Source organism: Garra rufa, unplaced genomic scaffold (genome assembly GCF_049309525.1).
Source record: "Garra rufa unplaced genomic scaffold, GarRuf1.0 hap1_unplaced_007, whole genome shotgun sequence".
Taxonomy (NCBI): Eukaryota; Metazoa; Chordata; class Actinopteri; order Cypriniformes; family Cyprinidae; genus Garra; species Garra rufa.
In genome coordinates, this window is record NW_027394282.1 from 1,347,163 (window position 1) to 1,363,236 (window position 16,074).

At 47.7% G+C, this 16,074-nt stretch overlaps 28 non-coding genes across 28 annotated transcripts; 13 read left to right on the forward strand and 15 right to left on the reverse strand.

Moving 5' to 3' along the window:
- Positions 1-28: 28 nt before the first annotated feature.
- On the reverse strand, positions 29-144 carry LOC141313452 (U5 spliceosomal RNA). The gene has a single exon (XR_012349525.1). It is a non-coding gene; the product is annotated as a U5 spliceosomal RNA (small nuclear RNA).
- A 1,213-nt stretch (positions 145-1,357) lies between these two features.
- trnag-ucc (transfer RNA glycine (anticodon UCC)) lies at positions 1,358-1,429 on the reverse strand. Its single transcript has one exon. It is a non-coding gene; the product is annotated as a tRNA-Gly (tRNA).
- Positions 1,430-1,934: 505 nt separating this feature from the next.
- On the reverse strand, positions 1,935-2,050 carry LOC141313402 (U5 spliceosomal RNA). The gene has a single exon (XR_012349474.1). It is a non-coding gene; the product is annotated as a U5 spliceosomal RNA (small nuclear RNA).
- A 399-nt stretch (positions 2,051-2,449) lies between these two features.
- Positions 2,450-2,520, forward strand: trnag-gcc (transfer RNA glycine (anticodon GCC)). Its single transcript has one exon. It is a non-coding gene; the product is annotated as a tRNA-Gly (tRNA).
- A 569-nt stretch (positions 2,521-3,089) lies between these two features.
- Positions 3,090-3,161, forward strand: trnad-guc (transfer RNA aspartic acid (anticodon GUC)). Its single transcript has one exon. It is a non-coding gene; the product is annotated as a tRNA-Asp (tRNA).
- Positions 3,162-3,264: 103 nt separating this feature from the next.
- trnar-ucu (transfer RNA arginine (anticodon UCU)) lies at positions 3,265-3,336 on the reverse strand. The gene has a single exon. It is a non-coding gene; the product is annotated as a tRNA-Arg (tRNA).
- A 505-nt stretch (positions 3,337-3,841) lies between these two features.
- LOC141313404 (U5 spliceosomal RNA) lies at positions 3,842-3,957 on the reverse strand. The gene has a single exon (XR_012349476.1). It is a non-coding gene; the product is annotated as a U5 spliceosomal RNA (small nuclear RNA).
- Positions 3,958-4,356: 399 nt separating this feature from the next.
- Positions 4,357-4,427, forward strand: trnag-gcc (transfer RNA glycine (anticodon GCC)). Its single transcript has one exon. It is a non-coding gene; the product is annotated as a tRNA-Gly (tRNA).
- Positions 4,428-4,997: 570 nt separating this feature from the next.
- On the forward strand, positions 4,998-5,069 carry trnad-guc (transfer RNA aspartic acid (anticodon GUC)). The gene has a single exon. It is a non-coding gene; the product is annotated as a tRNA-Asp (tRNA).
- Positions 5,070-5,172: 103 nt separating this feature from the next.
- On the reverse strand, positions 5,173-5,244 carry trnag-ucc (transfer RNA glycine (anticodon UCC)). Its single transcript has one exon. It is a non-coding gene; the product is annotated as a tRNA-Gly (tRNA).
- A 505-nt stretch (positions 5,245-5,749) lies between these two features.
- LOC141313405 (U5 spliceosomal RNA) lies at positions 5,750-5,865 on the reverse strand. Its single transcript, XR_012349477.1, has one exon. It is a non-coding gene; the product is annotated as a U5 spliceosomal RNA (small nuclear RNA).
- Positions 5,866-6,264: 399 nt separating this feature from the next.
- trnag-gcc (transfer RNA glycine (anticodon GCC)) lies at positions 6,265-6,335 on the forward strand. The gene has a single exon. It is a non-coding gene; the product is annotated as a tRNA-Gly (tRNA).
- Positions 6,336-6,905: 570 nt separating this feature from the next.
- trnad-guc (transfer RNA aspartic acid (anticodon GUC)) lies at positions 6,906-6,977 on the forward strand. The gene has a single exon. It is a non-coding gene; the product is annotated as a tRNA-Asp (tRNA).
- A 681-nt stretch (positions 6,978-7,658) lies between these two features.
- Positions 7,659-7,774, reverse strand: LOC141313406 (U5 spliceosomal RNA). The gene has a single exon (XR_012349479.1). It is a non-coding gene; the product is annotated as a U5 spliceosomal RNA (small nuclear RNA).
- A 399-nt stretch (positions 7,775-8,173) lies between these two features.
- On the forward strand, positions 8,174-8,244 carry trnag-gcc (transfer RNA glycine (anticodon GCC)). Its single transcript has one exon. It is a non-coding gene; the product is annotated as a tRNA-Gly (tRNA).
- A 569-nt stretch (positions 8,245-8,813) lies between these two features.
- On the forward strand, positions 8,814-8,885 carry trnad-guc (transfer RNA aspartic acid (anticodon GUC)). Its single transcript has one exon. It is a non-coding gene; the product is annotated as a tRNA-Asp (tRNA).
- Positions 8,886-9,565: 680 nt separating this feature from the next.
- Positions 9,566-9,681, reverse strand: LOC141313453 (U5 spliceosomal RNA). Its single transcript, XR_012349526.1, has one exon. It is a non-coding gene; the product is annotated as a U5 spliceosomal RNA (small nuclear RNA).
- A 1,213-nt stretch (positions 9,682-10,894) lies between these two features.
- Positions 10,895-10,966, reverse strand: trnag-ucc (transfer RNA glycine (anticodon UCC)). Its single transcript has one exon. It is a non-coding gene; the product is annotated as a tRNA-Gly (tRNA).
- A 505-nt stretch (positions 10,967-11,471) lies between these two features.
- On the reverse strand, positions 11,472-11,587 carry LOC141313407 (U5 spliceosomal RNA). Its single transcript, XR_012349480.1, has one exon. It is a non-coding gene; the product is annotated as a U5 spliceosomal RNA (small nuclear RNA).
- A 399-nt stretch (positions 11,588-11,986) lies between these two features.
- On the forward strand, positions 11,987-12,057 carry trnag-gcc (transfer RNA glycine (anticodon GCC)). The gene has a single exon. It is a non-coding gene; the product is annotated as a tRNA-Gly (tRNA).
- A 569-nt stretch (positions 12,058-12,626) lies between these two features.
- Positions 12,627-12,698, forward strand: trnad-guc (transfer RNA aspartic acid (anticodon GUC)). Its single transcript has one exon. It is a non-coding gene; the product is annotated as a tRNA-Asp (tRNA).
- A 103-nt stretch (positions 12,699-12,801) lies between these two features.
- trnar-ucu (transfer RNA arginine (anticodon UCU)) lies at positions 12,802-12,873 on the reverse strand. Its single transcript has one exon. It is a non-coding gene; the product is annotated as a tRNA-Arg (tRNA).
- Positions 12,874-13,378: 505 nt separating this feature from the next.
- LOC141313408 (U5 spliceosomal RNA) lies at positions 13,379-13,494 on the reverse strand. The gene has a single exon (XR_012349481.1). It is a non-coding gene; the product is annotated as a U5 spliceosomal RNA (small nuclear RNA).
- Positions 13,495-13,893: 399 nt separating this feature from the next.
- trnag-gcc (transfer RNA glycine (anticodon GCC)) lies at positions 13,894-13,964 on the forward strand. The gene has a single exon. It is a non-coding gene; the product is annotated as a tRNA-Gly (tRNA).
- Positions 13,965-14,534: 570 nt separating this feature from the next.
- trnad-guc (transfer RNA aspartic acid (anticodon GUC)) lies at positions 14,535-14,606 on the forward strand. The gene has a single exon. It is a non-coding gene; the product is annotated as a tRNA-Asp (tRNA).
- Positions 14,607-14,709: 103 nt separating this feature from the next.
- On the reverse strand, positions 14,710-14,781 carry trnag-ucc (transfer RNA glycine (anticodon UCC)). The gene has a single exon. It is a non-coding gene; the product is annotated as a tRNA-Gly (tRNA).
- Positions 14,782-15,286: 505 nt separating this feature from the next.
- LOC141313410 (U5 spliceosomal RNA) lies at positions 15,287-15,402 on the reverse strand. Its single transcript, XR_012349483.1, has one exon. It is a non-coding gene; the product is annotated as a U5 spliceosomal RNA (small nuclear RNA).
- Positions 15,403-15,801: 399 nt separating this feature from the next.
- Positions 15,802-15,872, forward strand: trnag-gcc (transfer RNA glycine (anticodon GCC)). Its single transcript has one exon. It is a non-coding gene; the product is annotated as a tRNA-Gly (tRNA).
- The last annotated feature ends 202 nt before the right edge of the window (positions 15,873-16,074 follow it).

The window sequence follows — 16,074 nt, forward strand, 5'->3', positions numbered from 1 at the left end:
ATTTAGTCTGCTATTGAAACTGCAGTGCAGCTCTGCTGTGAGCAGAGCACCCAAAAATACAGGTCACTCGGAAAGGTTCCCCTCCACGGAAATCTTTAGTAAAAGGCGAAAGATTTATGCGTCTATGAAGAGAAACTCGAGTGGTGTGCCCATGCGCTTGAGCATGTGCGCTCCCTGTGGTAAACCACTATACTCACAAAGGGTAATCTAGGGTGCCGATAAGATTTTCATCTCCCCCTCACTCCAAATGGGAGGAGTAAAAGTTAAAAAGTCTCTTCCATCATCCATTCTCGCCTGCCACACAGGAGGCCTGGCTCTGATTCCCGGGCAAATGCAGGAACAGAGTTCTTTTAAGTAAGGGGTGTGTGTTTGCATGTGTGTGGGATTCTTTAAAATGAGCCTTGAAGGCCAAGCCTGATTTGCTAGAAGGAGCTCCAAACTTTGCATATTGACCCAACCCCCCTTTACCTGGATTTGACGTGTAACAGTTACGCACCATTACTAAATCCAGGGCAATGTGAAGGCCGAAAGTCTCCCAGCCGAGCATTGGTGGTTCAGTGGTAGAATTCTCGCCTGCCACGCGGGAGACCTGGGTCCGATTCCCGGCCAATGCAGGAACGGAGTGCTTTTAATTAAGTTGTGTGTGTGCTTGCATGTGTGTAAGGTTCTTTAAAATGAAGCCTGATTTACTTGAAGGAGCTCCAACCTTTGCATACCGACCAACCCCCGTTCCCTGCCGAATCTTTTCAGAAACTCATTAGTCCGTCTATATTCGTCAAATGCCTATAAAACTTGTTCACTTTATCTATAGGTTGACGAAGTTTAGCAGTGGGCAATATACTCGTAAATGCGGTGTTAATTCCAAACGTTCTCCCTCCTTTCCGAGCATTGGTGGTTCAGTGGTAGAATTCTAGCAGTGGGCGATATGATCCACGTAAATGCGATGTTACTGCCACATGATTTCCCATCCTTTTTTTCATGTTCCCATTATGAAAAGTAAAAAAAAATAGTAATAATAGTAAAGTGGTCCAAATGAGGACCCCCTGTAATGTGTAGCATTCAAGATATTGGGAGACTCAATAAGATCAAGGCAGGTTGATTTGTTTTTTTCATGGAGTAGTGGCTCCTTATGCTGATGTCGGTGAAGTCAAGTCGGCTGGGGGTGAAGCACAGCGGGTACAGCTCCTCGTTAGTATAGTGGACAGTATCGCCGCCTGTCACGCGGAAGACCGGGGTTGATTCCCCGACGGGGAGACCCAGCTCTTTGCTGCTGCTGAACGACTCATCCAAAAGATTTTGGTGCTGACAGAGGTCACAGAAGGAGTTCTGCTTCAACGTCAGCCAGAGCCAAAACAAATGCGTTGGCCGGGAATCGAACCCGGGTCAACTGCTTGGAAGGCAGCTATGCTCACCACTATACCACCAACGCAAGTTCCCGACTCCAGCTTTTAGCCATCTGAAAAGAATGCTTGAAATGCACAAGTCACTGATAGGGCAAAAGGAGCTGAAGCCATCTTTGTTTGTATCCCGTCATGTACGAGAGAGTGCTGTCTTTCCATGCGGGCTAAAGAAATCTGGAGCTGCGACGCAGAAAGCGCAAAGGCCGCAAGTACAGAACGTGGTGAGGCGCGCTTCGTTCCACCGCCCATTGGCTGGTGGCCAGTTTTACTCTTGACACTCCAATACAGCTCTGTTGTGAGCAGAAAAGAATGCTGGAAGTACATAAGTCACTGACAGGGCCAAAGTAGCTGAAGCCCAAGGTTTGGATCCCATCATGTCATGAGAGTGCTGTCTTTCCATGCTGGATGAAAAAAAATGTGAAGTTGCGACACAGGAAGCGCAAAGGCTGCAAACACGGTCCACGAGAAAGCACGCTTTGCTCCAATGCACATTGGTGTGTGGTCAGATTTAGTCTGCTATTGAAACTGCAGTGCAGCTCTGCTGTGAGCAGAGCACCCAAAAATACAGGTCACTCGGAAAGGTTCCCCTCCACGGAAATCTTTAGTAAAAGGCGAAAGATTTATGCGTCTATGAAGAGAAACTCGAGTTGTGTGCCCATGCGCTTGAGCATGTGCGCTCCCTGTGGTAAACCACTATACTCACAAAGGGTAATCTAGGGTGCCGATAAGATTTTCATCTCCCCCTCACTCCAAATGGGAGGAGTAAAAGTTAAAAAGTCTCTTCCATCATCCATTCTCGCCTGCCACACAGGAGGCCTGGCTCTGATTCCCGGGCAAATGCAGGAACAGAGTTCTTTTAAGTAAGGGGTGTGTGTTTGCATGTGTGTGGGATTCTTTAAAATGAGCCTTGAAGGCCAAGCCTGATTTGCTAGAAGGAGCTCCAAACTTTGCATATTGACCCAACCCCCCTTTACCTGGATTTGACGTGTAACAGTTACGCACCATTACTAAATCCAGGGCAATGTGAAGGCCGAAAGTCTCCCAGCCGAGCATTGGTGGTTCAGTGGTAGAATTCTCGCCTGCCACGCGGGAGACCCGGGTCCGATTCCCGGCCAATGCAGGAACGGAGTGCTTTTAATTAAGTTGTGTGTGTGCTTGCATGTGTGTAAGGTTCTTTAAAATGAAGCCTGATTTACTTGAAGGAGCTCCAACCTTTGCATACCGACCAACCCCCGTTCCCTGCCGAATCTTTTCAGAAACTCATTAGTCCGTCTATATTCGTCAAATGCCTATAAAACTTGTTCACTTTATCTATAGGTTGACGAAGTTTAGCAGTGGGCAATATACTCGTAAATGCGGTGTTAATTCCAAACGTTCTCCCTCCTTTCCGAGCATTGGTGGTTCAGTGGTAGAATTCTAGCAGTGGGCGATATGATCCACGTAAATGCGATGTTACTGCCACATGATTTCCCATCCTTTTTTTCATGTTCCCATTATGAAAAGTAAAAAAAAATAGTAATAATAGTAAAGTGGTCCAAATGAGGACCCCCTGTAATGTGTAGCATTCAAGATATTGGGAGACTCAATAAGATCAAGGCAGGTTGATTTGTTTTTTTCATGGAGTAGTGGCTCCTTATGCTGATGTCGGTGAAGTCAAGTCGGCTGGGGGCGGAGAACAGCGGGTACAGCTCCTCGTTAGTATAGTGGACAGTATCTCCGCCTGTCACGCGGAAGACCGGGGTTCGATTCCCCGACGGGGAGACCCAGCTCTTTGCTGCTGCTGAACGACTCATCCAAAAGATTTTGGTGCTGACAGAGGTCACAGAAGGAGTTCTGCTTCAACGTCAGCCAGAGCCAAAACAAATGCGTTGGCCGGGAATCGAACCCGGGTCAACTGCTTAGAAGGCAGCTATGCTCACCACTATACCACCAACGCAAGTTCCCGACTCCAGCTTTTAGCCATCTGAAAAGAATGCTTGAAATGCACAAGTCACTGATAGGGCAAAAGGAGCTGAAGCCATCTTTGTTTGTATCCCGTCATGTACGAGAGAGTGCTGTCTTTCCATGCGGGCTAAAGAAATCTGGAGCTGCGACGCAGAAAGCGCAAAGGCCGCAAGTACAGAACGTGGTGAGGCGCGCTTCGTTCCACCGCCCATTGGCTGGTGGCCAGTTTTACTCTTGACACTCCAATACAGCTCTGTTGTGAGCAGAAAAGAATGCTGGAAGTACATAAGTCACTGACAGGGCCAAAGTAGCTGAAGCCCAAGGTTTGGACCCCATCATGTCATGAGAGTGCTGTCTTTCCATGCTGGCTGAAAAAAAATGTGAAGTTGCGACACAGGAAGCGCAAAGGCTGCAAACACGGTCCACGAGAAAGCACGCTTTGCTCCAATGCACATTGGTGTGTGGTCAGATTTAGTCTGCTATTGAAACTGCAGTGCAGCTCTGCTGTGAGCAGAGCACCCAAAAATACAGGTCACTCGGAAAGGTTCCCCTCCACGGAAATCTTTAGTAAAAGGCGAAAGATTTATGCGTCTATGAAGAGAAACTCGAGTTGTGTGCCCATGCGCTTGAGCATGTGCGCTCCCTGTGGTAAACCACTATACTCACAAAGGGTAATCTAGGGTGCCGATAAGATTTTCATCTCCCCCTCACTCCAAATGGGAGGAGTAAAAGTTAAAAAGTCTCTTCCATCATCCATTCTCGCCTGCCACACAGGAGGCCTGGCTCTGATTCCCGGGCAAATGCAGGAACAGAGTTCTTTTAAGTAAGGGGTGTGTGTTTGCATGTGTGTGGGATTCTTTAAAATGAGCCTTGAAGGCCAAGCCTGATTTGCTAGAAGGAGCTCCAAACTTTGCATATTGACCCAACCCCCCTTTACCTGGATTTGACGTGTAACAGTTACGCACCATTACTAAATCCAGGGCAATGTGAAGGCCGAAAGTCTCCCAGCCGAGCATTGGTGGTTCAGTGGTAGAATTCTCGCCTGCCACGCGGGAGACCCGGGTCCGATTCCCGGCCAATGCAGGAACGGAGTGCTTTTAATTAAGTTGTGTGTGTGCTTGCATGTGTGTAAGGTTCTTTAAAATGAAGCCTGATTTACTTGAAGGAGCTCCAACCTTTGCATACCGACCAACCCCCGTTCCCTGCCGAATCTTTTCAGAAACTCATTAGTCCGTCTATATTCGTCAAATGCCTATAAAACTTGTTCACTTTATCTATAGGTTGACGAAGTTTAGCAGTGGGCAATATACTCGTAAATGCGGTGTTAATTCCAAACGTTCTCCCTTCTTTCCGAGCATTGGTGGTTCAGTGGTAGAATTCTAGCAGTGGGCGATATGATCCACGTAAATGCGATGTTACTGCCACATGATTTCCCATCCTTTTTTTCATGTTCCCATTATGAAAATTAAAAAAAAATAGTAATAATAGTAAAGTGGTCCAAATGAGGACCCCCTGTAATGTGTAGCATTCAAGATATTGGGAGACTCAATAAGATCAAGGCAGGTTGATTTGTTTTTTTTCATGGAGTAGTGGCTCCTTATGCTGATGTTGGTGAAGTCAAGTCGGCTGGGGGCGGAGAACAGCGGGTACAGCTCCTCGTTAGTATAGTGGACAGTATCTCCGCCTGTCACGCGGAAGACCGGGGTTCGATTCCCCGACGGGGAGACCCAGCTCTTTGCTGCTGCTGAACGACTCATCCAAAAGATTTTGGTGCTGACAGAGGTCACAGAAGGAGTTCTGCTTCAACGTCAGCCAGAGCCAAAACAAATGCGTTGGCCGGGAATCGAACCCGGGTCAACTGCTTGGAAGGCAGCTATGCTCACCACTATACCACCAACGCAAGTTCCCGACTCCAGCTTTTAGCCATCTGAAAAGAATGCTTGAAATGCACAAGTCACTGATAGGGCAAAAGGAGCTGAAGCCATCTTTGTTTGTATCCCGTCATGTACGAGAGAGTGCTGTCTTTCCATGCGGGCTAAAGAAATCTGGAGCTGCGACGCAGAAAGCGCAAAGGCCGCAAGTACAGAACGTGGTGAGGCGCGCTTCGTTCCACCGCCCATTGGCTGGTGGCCAGTTTTACTCTTGACACTCCAATACAGCTCTGTTGTGAGCAGAAAAGAATGCTGGAAGTACATAAGTCACTGACAGGGCCAAAGTAGCTGAAGCCCAAGGTTTGGATCCCATCATGTCATGAGAGTGCTGTCTTTCCATGCTGGCTGAAAAAAAATGTGAAGTTGCGACACAGGAAGCGCAAAGGCTGCAAAGACGGTCCACGAGAAAGCACGCTTTGCTCCAATGCACATTGGTGTGTGGTCAGATTTAGTCTGCTATTGAAACTGCAGTGCAGCTCTGCTGTGAGCAGAGCACCCAAAAATACAGGTCACTCGGAAAGGTTCCCCTCCACGGAAATCTTTAGTAAAAGGCGAAAGATTTATGCGTCTATGAAGAGAAACTCGAGTTGTGTGCCCATGCGCTTGAGCATGTGCGCTCCCTGTGGTAAACCACTATACTCACAAAGGGTAATCTAGGGTGCCGATAAGATTTTCATCTCCCCCTCACTCCAAATGGGAGGAGTAAAAGTTAAAAAGTCTCTTCCATCATCCATTCTCGCCTGCCACACAGGAGGCCTGGCTCTGATTCCCGGGCAAATGCAGGAACAGAGTTCTTTTAAGTAAGGGGTGTGTGTTTGCATGTGTGTGGGATTCTTTAAAATGAGCCTTGAAGGCCAAGCCTGATTTGCTAGAAGGAGCTCCAAACTTTGCATATTGACCCAACCCCCCTTTACCTGGATTTGACATGTAACAGTTACGCACCATTACTAAATCCAGGGCAATGTGAAGGCCGAAAGCCTCCCAGCCGAGCATTGGTGGTTCAGTGGTAGAATTCTCGCCTGCCACGCGGGAGACCCGGGTCCGATTCCCGGCCAATGCAGGAACGGAGTGCTTTTAATTAAGTTGTGTGTGTGCTTGCATGTGTGTAAGGTTCTTTAAAATGAAGCCTGATTTACTTGAAGGAGCTCCAACCTTTGCATACCGACCAACCCCCGTTCCCTGCCGAATCTTTTCAGAAACTCATTAGTCCGTCTATATTCGTCAAATGCCTTTAAAACTTGTTTACTTTATCTATAGGTTGACGAAGTTTAGCAGTGGGCAATATACTCGTAAATGCGGTGTTAATTCCAAACGTTCTCCCTCCTTTCCGAGCATTGGTGGTTCAGTGGTAGAATTCTAGCAGTGGGCGATATGATCCACGTAAATGCGATGTTACTGCCACATGATTTCCCATCCTTTTTTTCATGTTCCCATTATGAAAAGTAAAAAAAAATAGTAATAATAGTAAAGTGGTCCAAATGAGGACCCCCTGTAATGTGTAGCATTCAAGATATTGGGAGACTCAATAAGATCAAGGCAGGTTGATTTGTTTTTTTTCATGGAGTAGTGGCTCCTTATGCTGATGTCGGTGAAGTCAAGTCGGCTGGGGGCGGAGAACAGCGGGTACAGCTCCTCGTTAGTATAGTGGACAGTATCTCCGCCTGTCACGCGGAAGACCGGGGTTCGATTCCCCGACGGGGAGACCCAGCTCTTTGCTGCTGCTGAACGACTCATCCAAAAGATTTTGGTGCTGACAGAGGTCACAGAAGGAGTTCTGCTTCAACGTCAGCCAGAGCCAAAACAAATGCGTTGGCCGGGAATCGAAACCCGGGTCAACTGCTTGGAAGGCAGCTATGCTCACCACTATACCACCAACGCAAGTTCCCGACTCCAGCTTTTAGCCATCTGAAAAGAATGCTTGAAATGCACAAGTCACTGATAGGGCAAAAGGAGCTGAAGCCATCTTTGTTTGTATCCCGTCATGTACGAGAGAGTGCTGTCTTTCCATGCGGGCTAAAGAAATCTGGAGCTGCGACGCAGAAAGCGCAAAGGCCGCAAGTACAGAACGTGGTGAGGCGCGCTTCGTTCCACCGCCCATTGGCTGGTGGCCAGTTTTACTCTTGACACTCCAATACAGCTCTGTTGTGAGCAGAAAAGAATGCTGGAAGTACATAAGTCACTGACAGGGCCAAAGTAGCTGAAGCCCAAGGTTTGGATCCCATCATGTCATGAGAGTGCTGTCTTTCCATGCTGGCTGAAAAAAAATGTGAAGTTGCGACACAGGAAGCGCAAAGGCTGCAAAGACGGTCCACGAGAAAGCACGCTTTGCTCCAATGCACATTGGTGTGTGGTCAGATTTAGTCTGCTATTGAAACTGCAGTGCAGCTCTGCTGTGAGCAGAGCACCCAAAAATACAGGTCACTCGGAAAGGTTCCCCTCCACGGAAATCTTTAGTAAAAGGCGAAAGATTTATGCGTCTATGAAGAGAAACTCGAGTTGTGTGCCCATGCGCTTGAGCATGTGCGCTCCCTGTGGTAAACCACTATACTCACAAAGGGTAATCTAGGGTGCCGATAAGATTTTCATCTCCCCCTCACTCCAAATGGGAGGAGTAAAAGTTAAAAAGTCTCTTCCATCATCCATTCTCGCCTGCCACACAGGAGGCCTGGCTCTGATTCCCGGGCAAATGCAGGAACAGAGTTCTTTTAAGTAAGGGGTGTGTGTTTGCATGTGTGTGGGATTCTTTAAAATGAGCCTTGAAGGCCAAGCCTGATTTGCTAGAAGGAGCTCCAAACTTTGCATATTGACCCAACCCCCCTTTACCTGGATTTGACGTGTAACAGTTACGCACCATTACTAAATCCAGGGCAATGTGAAGGCCGAAAGTCTCCCAGCCGAGCATTGGTGGTTCAGTGGTAGAATTCTCGCCTGCCACGCGGGAGACCCGGGTCCGATTCCCGGCCAATGCAGGAACGGAGTGCTTTTAATTAAGTTGTGTGTGTGCTTGCATGTGTGTAAGGTTCTTTAAAATGAAGCCTGATTTACTTGAAGGAGCTCCAACCTTTGCATACCGACCAACCCCCGTTCCCTGCCGAATCTTTTCAGAAACTCATTAGTCCGTCTATATTCGTCAAATGCCTATAAAACTTGTTCACTTTATCTATAGGTTGACGAAGTTTAGCAGTGGGCAATATACTCGTAAATGCGGTGTTAATTCCAAACGTTCTCCCTCCTTTCCGAGCATTGGTGGTTCAGTGGTAGAATTCTAGCAGTGGGCGATATGATCCACGTAAATGCGATGTTACTGCCACATGATTTCCCATCCTTTTTTTCATGTTCCCATTATGAAAAGTAAAAAAAAATAGTAATAATAGTAAAGTGGTCCAAATGAGGACCCCCTGTAATGTGTAGCATTCAAGATATTGGGAGACTCAATAAGATCAAGGCAGGTTGATTTGTTTTTTTCATGGAGTAGTGGCTCCTTATGCTGATGTCGGTGAAGTCAAGTCGGCTGGGGGCGGAGAACAGCGGGTACAGCTCCTCGTTAGTATAGTGGACAGTATCTCCGCCTGTCACGCGGAAGACCGGGGTTCGATTCCCCGACGGGGAGACCCAGCTCTTTGCTGCTGCTGAACGACTCATCCAAAAGATTTTGGTGCTGACAGAGGTCACAGAAGGAGTTCTGCTTCAACGTCAGCCAGAGCCAAAACAAATGCGTTGGCCGGCAATCGAACCCGGGTCAACTGCTTGGAAGGCAGCTATGCGCACCACTATACCACCAACGCAAGTTCCCGACTCCAGCTTTTAGCCATCTGAAAAGAATGCTTGAAATGCACAAGTCACTGATAGGGCAAAAGGAGCTGAAGCCATCTTTGTTTGTATCCCGTCATGTACGAGAGAGTGCTGTCTTTCCATGCGGGCTAAAGAAATCTGGAGCTGCGACGCAGAAAGCGCAAAGGCCGCAAATACAGAACGTGGTGAGGCGCGCTTCGTTCCACCGCCCATTGGCTGGTGGCCAGTTTTACTCTTGACACTCCAATACAGCTCTGTTGTGAGCAGAAAAGAATGCTGGAAGTACATAAGTCACTGACAGGGCCAAAGTAGCTGAAGCCCAAGGTTTGGATCCCATCATGTCATGAGAGTGCTGTCTTTCCATGCTGGCTGAAAAAAAATGTGAAGTTGCGACACAGGAAGCGCAAAGGCTGCAAACACGGTCCACGAGAAAGCACGCTTTGCTCCAATGCACATTGGTGTGTGGTCAGATTTAGTCTGCTATTGAAACTGCAGTGCAGCTCTGCTGTGAGCAGAGCACCCAAAAATACAGGTCACTCGGAAAGGTTCCCCTCCACGGAAATCTTTAGTAAAAGGCGAAAGATTTATGCGTCTATGAAGAGAAACTCGAGTGGTGTGCCCATGCGCTTGAGCATGTGCGCTCCCTGTGGTAAACCACTATACTCACAAAGGGTAATCTAGGGTGCCGATAAGATTTTCATCTCCCCCTCACTCCAAATGGGAGGAGTAAAAGTTAAAAAGTCTCTTCCATCATCCATTCTCGCCTGCCACACAGGAGGCCTGGCTCTGATTCCCGGGCAAATGCAGGAACAGAGTTCTTTTAAGTAAGGGGTGTGTGTTTGCATGTGTGTGGGATTCTTTAAAATGAGCCTTGAAGGCCAAGCCTGATTTGCTAGAAGGAGCTCCAAACTTTGCATATTGACCCAACCCCCCTTTACCTGGATTTGACGTGTAACAGTTACGCACCATTACTAAATCCAGGGCAATGTGAAGGCCGAAAGTCTCCCAGCCGAGCATTGGTGGTTCAGTGGTAGAATTCTCGCCTGCCACGCGGGAGACCTGGGTCCGATTCCCGGCCAATGCAGGAACGGAGTGCTTTTAATTAAGTTGTGTGTGTGCTTGCATGTGTGTAAGGTTCTTTAAAATGAAGCCTGATTTACTTGAAGGAGCTCCAACCTTTGCATACCGACCAACCCCCGTTCCCTGCCGAATCTTTTCAGAAACTCATTAGTCCGTCTATATTCGTCAAATGCCTATAAAACTTGTTCACTTTATCTATAGGTTGACGAAGTTTAGCAGTGGGCAATATACTCGTAAATGCGGTGTTAATTCCAAACGTTCTCCCTCCTTTCCGAGCATTGGTGGTTCAGTGGTAGAATTCTAGCAGTGGGCGATATGATCCACGTAAATGCGATGTTACTGCCACATGATTTCCCATCCTTTTTTTCATGTTCCCATTATGAAAAGTAAAAAAAAATAGTAATAATAGTAAAGTGGTCCAAATGAGGACCCCCTGTAATGTGTAGCATTCAAGATATTGGGAGACTCAATAAGATCAAGGCAGGTTGATTTGTTTTTTTCATGGAGTAGTGGCTCCTTATGCTGATGTCGGTGAAGTCAAGTCGGCTGGGGGTGAAGCACAGCGGGTACAGCTCCTCGTTAGTATAGTGGACAGTATCGCCGCCTGTCACGCGGAAGACCGGGGTTGATTCCCCGACGGGGAGACCCAGCTCTTTGCTGCTGCTGAACGACTCATCCAAAAGATTTTGGTGCTGACAGAGGTCACAGAAGGAGTTCTGCTTCAACGTCAGCCAGAGCCAAAACAAATGCGTTGGCCGGGAATCGAACCCGGGTCAACTGCTTGGAAGGCAGCTATGCTCACCACTATACCACCAACGCAAGTTCCCGACTCCAGCTTTTAGCCATCTGAAAAGAATGCTTGAAATGCACAAGTCACTGATAGGGCAAAAGGAGCTGAAGCCATCTTTGTTTGTATCCCGTCATGTACGAGAGAGTGCTGTCTTTCCATGCGGGCTAAAGAAATCTGGAGCTGCGACGCAGAAAGCGCAAAGGCCGCAAGTACAGAACGTGGTGAGGCGCGCTTCGTTCCACCGCCCATTGGCTGGTGGCCAGTTTTACTCTTGACACTCCAATACAGCTCTGTTGTGAGCAGAAAAGAATGCTGGAAGTACATAAGTCACTGACAGGGCCAAAGTAGCTGAAGCCCAAGGTTTGGATCCCATCATGTCATGAGAGTGCTGTCTTTCCATGCTGGATGAAAAAAAATGTGAAGTTGCGACACAGGAAGCGCAAAGGCTGCAAACACGGTCCACGAGAAAGCACGCTTTGCTCCAATGCACATTGGTGTGTGGTCAGATTTAGTCTGCTATTGAAACTGCAGTGCAGCTCTGCTGTGAGCAGAGCACCCAAAAATACAGGTCACTCGGAAAGGTTCCCCTCCACGGAAATCTTTAGTAAAAGGCGAAAGATTTATGCGTCTATGAAGAGAAACTCGAGTTGTGTGCCCATGCGCTTGAGCATGTGCGCTCCCTGTGGTAAACCACTATACTCACAAAGGGTAATCTAGGGTGCCGATAAGATTTTCATCTCCCCCTCACTCCAAATGGGAGGAGTAAAAGTTAAAAAGTCTCTTCCATCATCCATTCTCGCCTGCCACACAGGAGGCCTGGCTCTGATTCCCGGGCAAATGCAGGAACAGAGTTCTTTTAAGTAAGGGGTGTGTGTTTGCATGTGTGTGGGATTCTTTAAAATGAGCCTTGAAGGCCAAGCCTGATTTGCTAGAAGGAGCTCCAAACTTTGCATATTGACCCAACCCCCCTTTACCTGGATTTGACGTGTAACAGTTACGCACCATTACTAAATCCAGGGCAATGTGAAGGCCGAAAGTCTCCCAGCCGAGCATTGGTGGTTCAGTGGTAGAATTCTCGCCTGCCACGCGGGAGACCCGGGTCCGATTCCCGGCCAATGCAGGAACGGAGTGCTTTTAATTAAGTTGTGTGTGTGCTTGCATGTGTGTAAGGTTCTTTAAAATGAAGCCTGATTTACTTGAAGGAGCTCCAACCTTTGCATACCGACCAACCCCCGTTCCCTGCCGAATCTTTTCAGAAACTCATTAGTCCGTCTATATTCGTCAAATGCCTATAAAACTTGTTCACTTTATCTATAGGTTGACGAAGTTTAGCAGTGGGCAATATACTCGTAAATGCGGTGTTAATTCCAAACGTTCTCCCTCCTTTCCGAGCATTGGTGGTTCAGTGGTAGAATTCTAGCAGTGGGCGATATGATCCACGTAAATGCGATGTTACTGCCACATGATTTCCCATCCTTTTTTTCATGTTCCCATTATGAAAAGTAAAAAAAAATAGTAATAATAGTAAAGTGGTCCAAATGAGGACCCCCTGTAATGTGTAGCATTCAAGATATTGGGAGACTCAATAAGATCAAGGCAGGTTGATTTGTTTTTTTCATGGAGTAGTGGCTCCTTATGCTGATGTCGGTGAAGTCAAGTCGGCTGGGGGCGGAGAACAGCGGGTACAGCTCCTCGTTAGTATAGTGGACAGTATCTCCGCCTGTCACGCGGAAGACCGGGGTTCGATTCCCCGACGGGGAGACCCAGCTCTTTGCTGCTGCTGAACGACTCATCCAAAAGATTTTGGTGCTGACAGAGGTCACAGAAGGAGTTCTGCTTCAACGTCAGCCAGAGCCAAAACAAATGCGTTGGCCGGGAATCGAACCCGGGTCAACTGCTTAGAAGGCAGCTATGCTCACCACTATACCACCAACGCAAGTTCCCGACTCCAGCTTTTAGCCATCTGAAAAGAATGCTTGAAATGCACAAGTCACTGATAGGGCAAAAGGAGCTGAAGCCATCTTTGTTTGTATCCCGTCATGTACGAGAGAGTGCTGTCTTTCCATGCGGGCTAAAGAAATCTGGAGCTGCGACGCAGAAAGCGCAAAGGCCGCAAGTACAGAACGTGGTGAGGCGCGCTTCGTTCCACCGCCCATTGGCTGGTGGCCAGTTTTACTCTTGACACTCCAATACAGCTCTGTTGTGAGCAGAAAAGAATGCTGGAAGTACATAAGTCACTGACAGGGCCAAAGTAGCTGAAGCCCAAGGTTTGGACCCCATCATGTCATGAGAGTGCTGTCTTTCCATGCTGGCTGAAAAAAAATGTGAAGTTGCGACACAGGAAGCGCAAAGGCTGCAAACACGGTCCACGAGAAAGCACGCTTTGCTCCAATGCACATTGGTGTGTGGTCAGATTTAGTCTGCTATTGAAACTGCAGTGCAGCTCTGCTGTGAGCAGAGCACCCAAAAATACAGGTCACTCGGAAAGGTTCCCCTCCACGGAAATCTTTAGTAAAAGGCGAAAGATTTATGCGTCTATGAAGAGAAACTCGAGTTGTGTGCCCATGCGCTTGAGCATGTGCGCTCCCTGTGGTAAACCACTATACTCACAAAGGGTAATCTAGGGTGCCGATAAGATTTTCATCTCCCCCTCACTCCAAATGGGAGGAGTAAAAGTTAAAAAGTCTCTTCCATCATCCATTCTCGCCTGCCACACAGGAGGCCTGGCTCTGATTCCCGGGCAAATGCAGGAACAGAGTTCTTTTAAGTAAGGGGTGTGTGTTTGCATGTGTGTGGGATTCTTTAAAATGAGCCTTGAAGGCCAAGCCTGATTTGCTAGAAGGAGCTCCAAACTTTGCATATTGACCCAACCCCCCTTTACCTGGATTTGACGTGTAACAGTTACGCACCATTACTAAATCCAGGGCAATGTGAAGGCCGAAAGTCTCCCAGCCGAGCATTGGTGGTTCAGTGGTAGAATTCTCGCCTGCCACGCGGGAGACCCGGGTCCGATTCCCGGCCAATGCAGGAACGGAGTGCTTTTAATTAAGTTGTGTGTGTGCTTGCATGTGTGTAAGGTTCTTTAAAATGAAGCCTGATTTACTTGAAGGAGCTCCAACCTTTGCATACCGACCAACCCCCGTTCCCTGCCGAATCTTTTCAGAAACTCATTAGTCCGTCTATATTCGTCAAATGCCTATAAAACTTGTTCACTTTATCTATAGGTTGACGAAGTTTAGCAGTGGGCAATATACTCGTAAATGCGGTGTTAATTCCAAACGTTCTCCCTTCTTTCCGAGCATTGGTGGTTCAGTGGTAGAATTCTAGCAGTGGGCGATATGATCCACGTAAATGCGATGTTACTGCCACATGATTTCCCATCCTTTTTTTCATGTTCCCATTATGAAAATTAAAAAAAAATAGTAATAATAGTAAAGTGGTCCAAATGAGGACCCCCTGTAATGTGTAGCATTCAAGATATTGGGAGACTCAATAAGATCAAGGCAGGTTGATTTGTTTTTTTTCATGGAGTAGTGGCTCCTTATGCTGATGTTGGTGAAGTCAAGTCGGCTGGGGGCGGAGAACAGCGGGTACAGCTCCTCGTTAGTATAGTGGACAGTATCTCCGCCTGTCACGCGGAAGACCGGGGTTCGATTCCCCGACGGGGAGACCCAGCTCTTTGCTGCTGCTGAACGACTCATCCAAAAGATTTTGGTGCTGACAGAGGTCACAGAAGGAGTTCTGCTTCAACGTCAGCCAGAGCCAAAACAAATGCGTTGGCCGGGAATCGAACCCGGGTCAACTGCTTGGAAGGCAGCTATGCTCACCACTATACCACCAACGCAAGTTCCCGACTCCAGCTTTTAGCCATCTGAAAAGAATGCTTGAAATGCACAAGTCACTGATAGGGCAAAAGGAGCTGAAGCCATCTTTGTTTGTATCCCGTCATGTACGAGAGAGTGCTGTCTTTCCATGCGGGCTAAAGAAATCTGGAGCTGCGACGCAGAAAGCGCAAAGGCCGCAAGTACAGAACGTGGTGAGGCGCGCTTCGTTCCACCGCCCATTGGCTGGTGGCCAGTTTTACTCTTGACACTCCAATACAGCTCTGTTGTGAGCAGAAAAGAATGCTGGAAGTACATAAGTCACTGACAGGGCCAAAGTAGCTGAAGCCCAAGGTTTGGATCCCATCATGTCATGAGAGTGCTGTCTTTCCATGCTGGCTGAAAAAAAATGTGAAGTTGCGACACAGGAAGCGCAAAGGCTGCAAAGACGGTCCACGAGAAAGCACGCTTTGCTCCAATGCACATTGGTGTGTGGTCAGATTTAGTCTGCTATTGAAACTGCAGTGCAGCTCTGCTGTGAGCAGAGCACCCAAAAATACAGGTCACTCGGAAAGGTTCCCCTCCACGGAAATCTTTAGTAAAAGGCGAAAGATTTATGCGTCTATGAAGAGAAACTCGAGTTGTGTGCCCATGCGCTTGAGCATGTGCGCTCCCTGTGGTAAACCACTATACTCACAAAGGGTAATCTAGGGTGCCGATAAGATTTTCATCTCCCCCTCACTCCAAATGGGAGGAGTAAAAGTTAAAAAGTCTCTTCCATCATCCATTCTCGCCTGCCACACAGGAGGCCTGGCTCTGATTCCCGGGCAAATGCAGGAACAGAGTTCTTTTAAGTAAGGGGTGTGTGTTTGCATGTGTGTGGGATTCTTTAAAATGAGCCTTGAAGGCCAAGCCTGATTTGCTAGAAGGAGCTCCAAACTTTGCATATTGACCCAACCCCCCTTTACCTGGATTTGACATGTAACAGTTACGCACCATTACTAAATCCAGGGCAATGTGAAGGCCGAAAGCCTCCCAGCCGAGCATTGGTGGTTCAGTGGTAGAATTCTCGCCTGCCACGCGGGAGACCCGGGTCCGATTCCCGGCCAATGCAGGAACGGAGTGCTTTTAATTAAGTTGTGTGTGTGCTTGCATGTGTGTAAGGTTCTTTAAAATGAAGCCTGATTTACTTGAAGGAGCTCCAACCTTTGCATACCGACCAACCCCCGTTCCCTGCCGAATCTTTTCAGAAACTCATTAGTCCGTCTATATTCGTCAAATGCCTTTAAAACTTGTTTACTTTATCTATAGGTTGA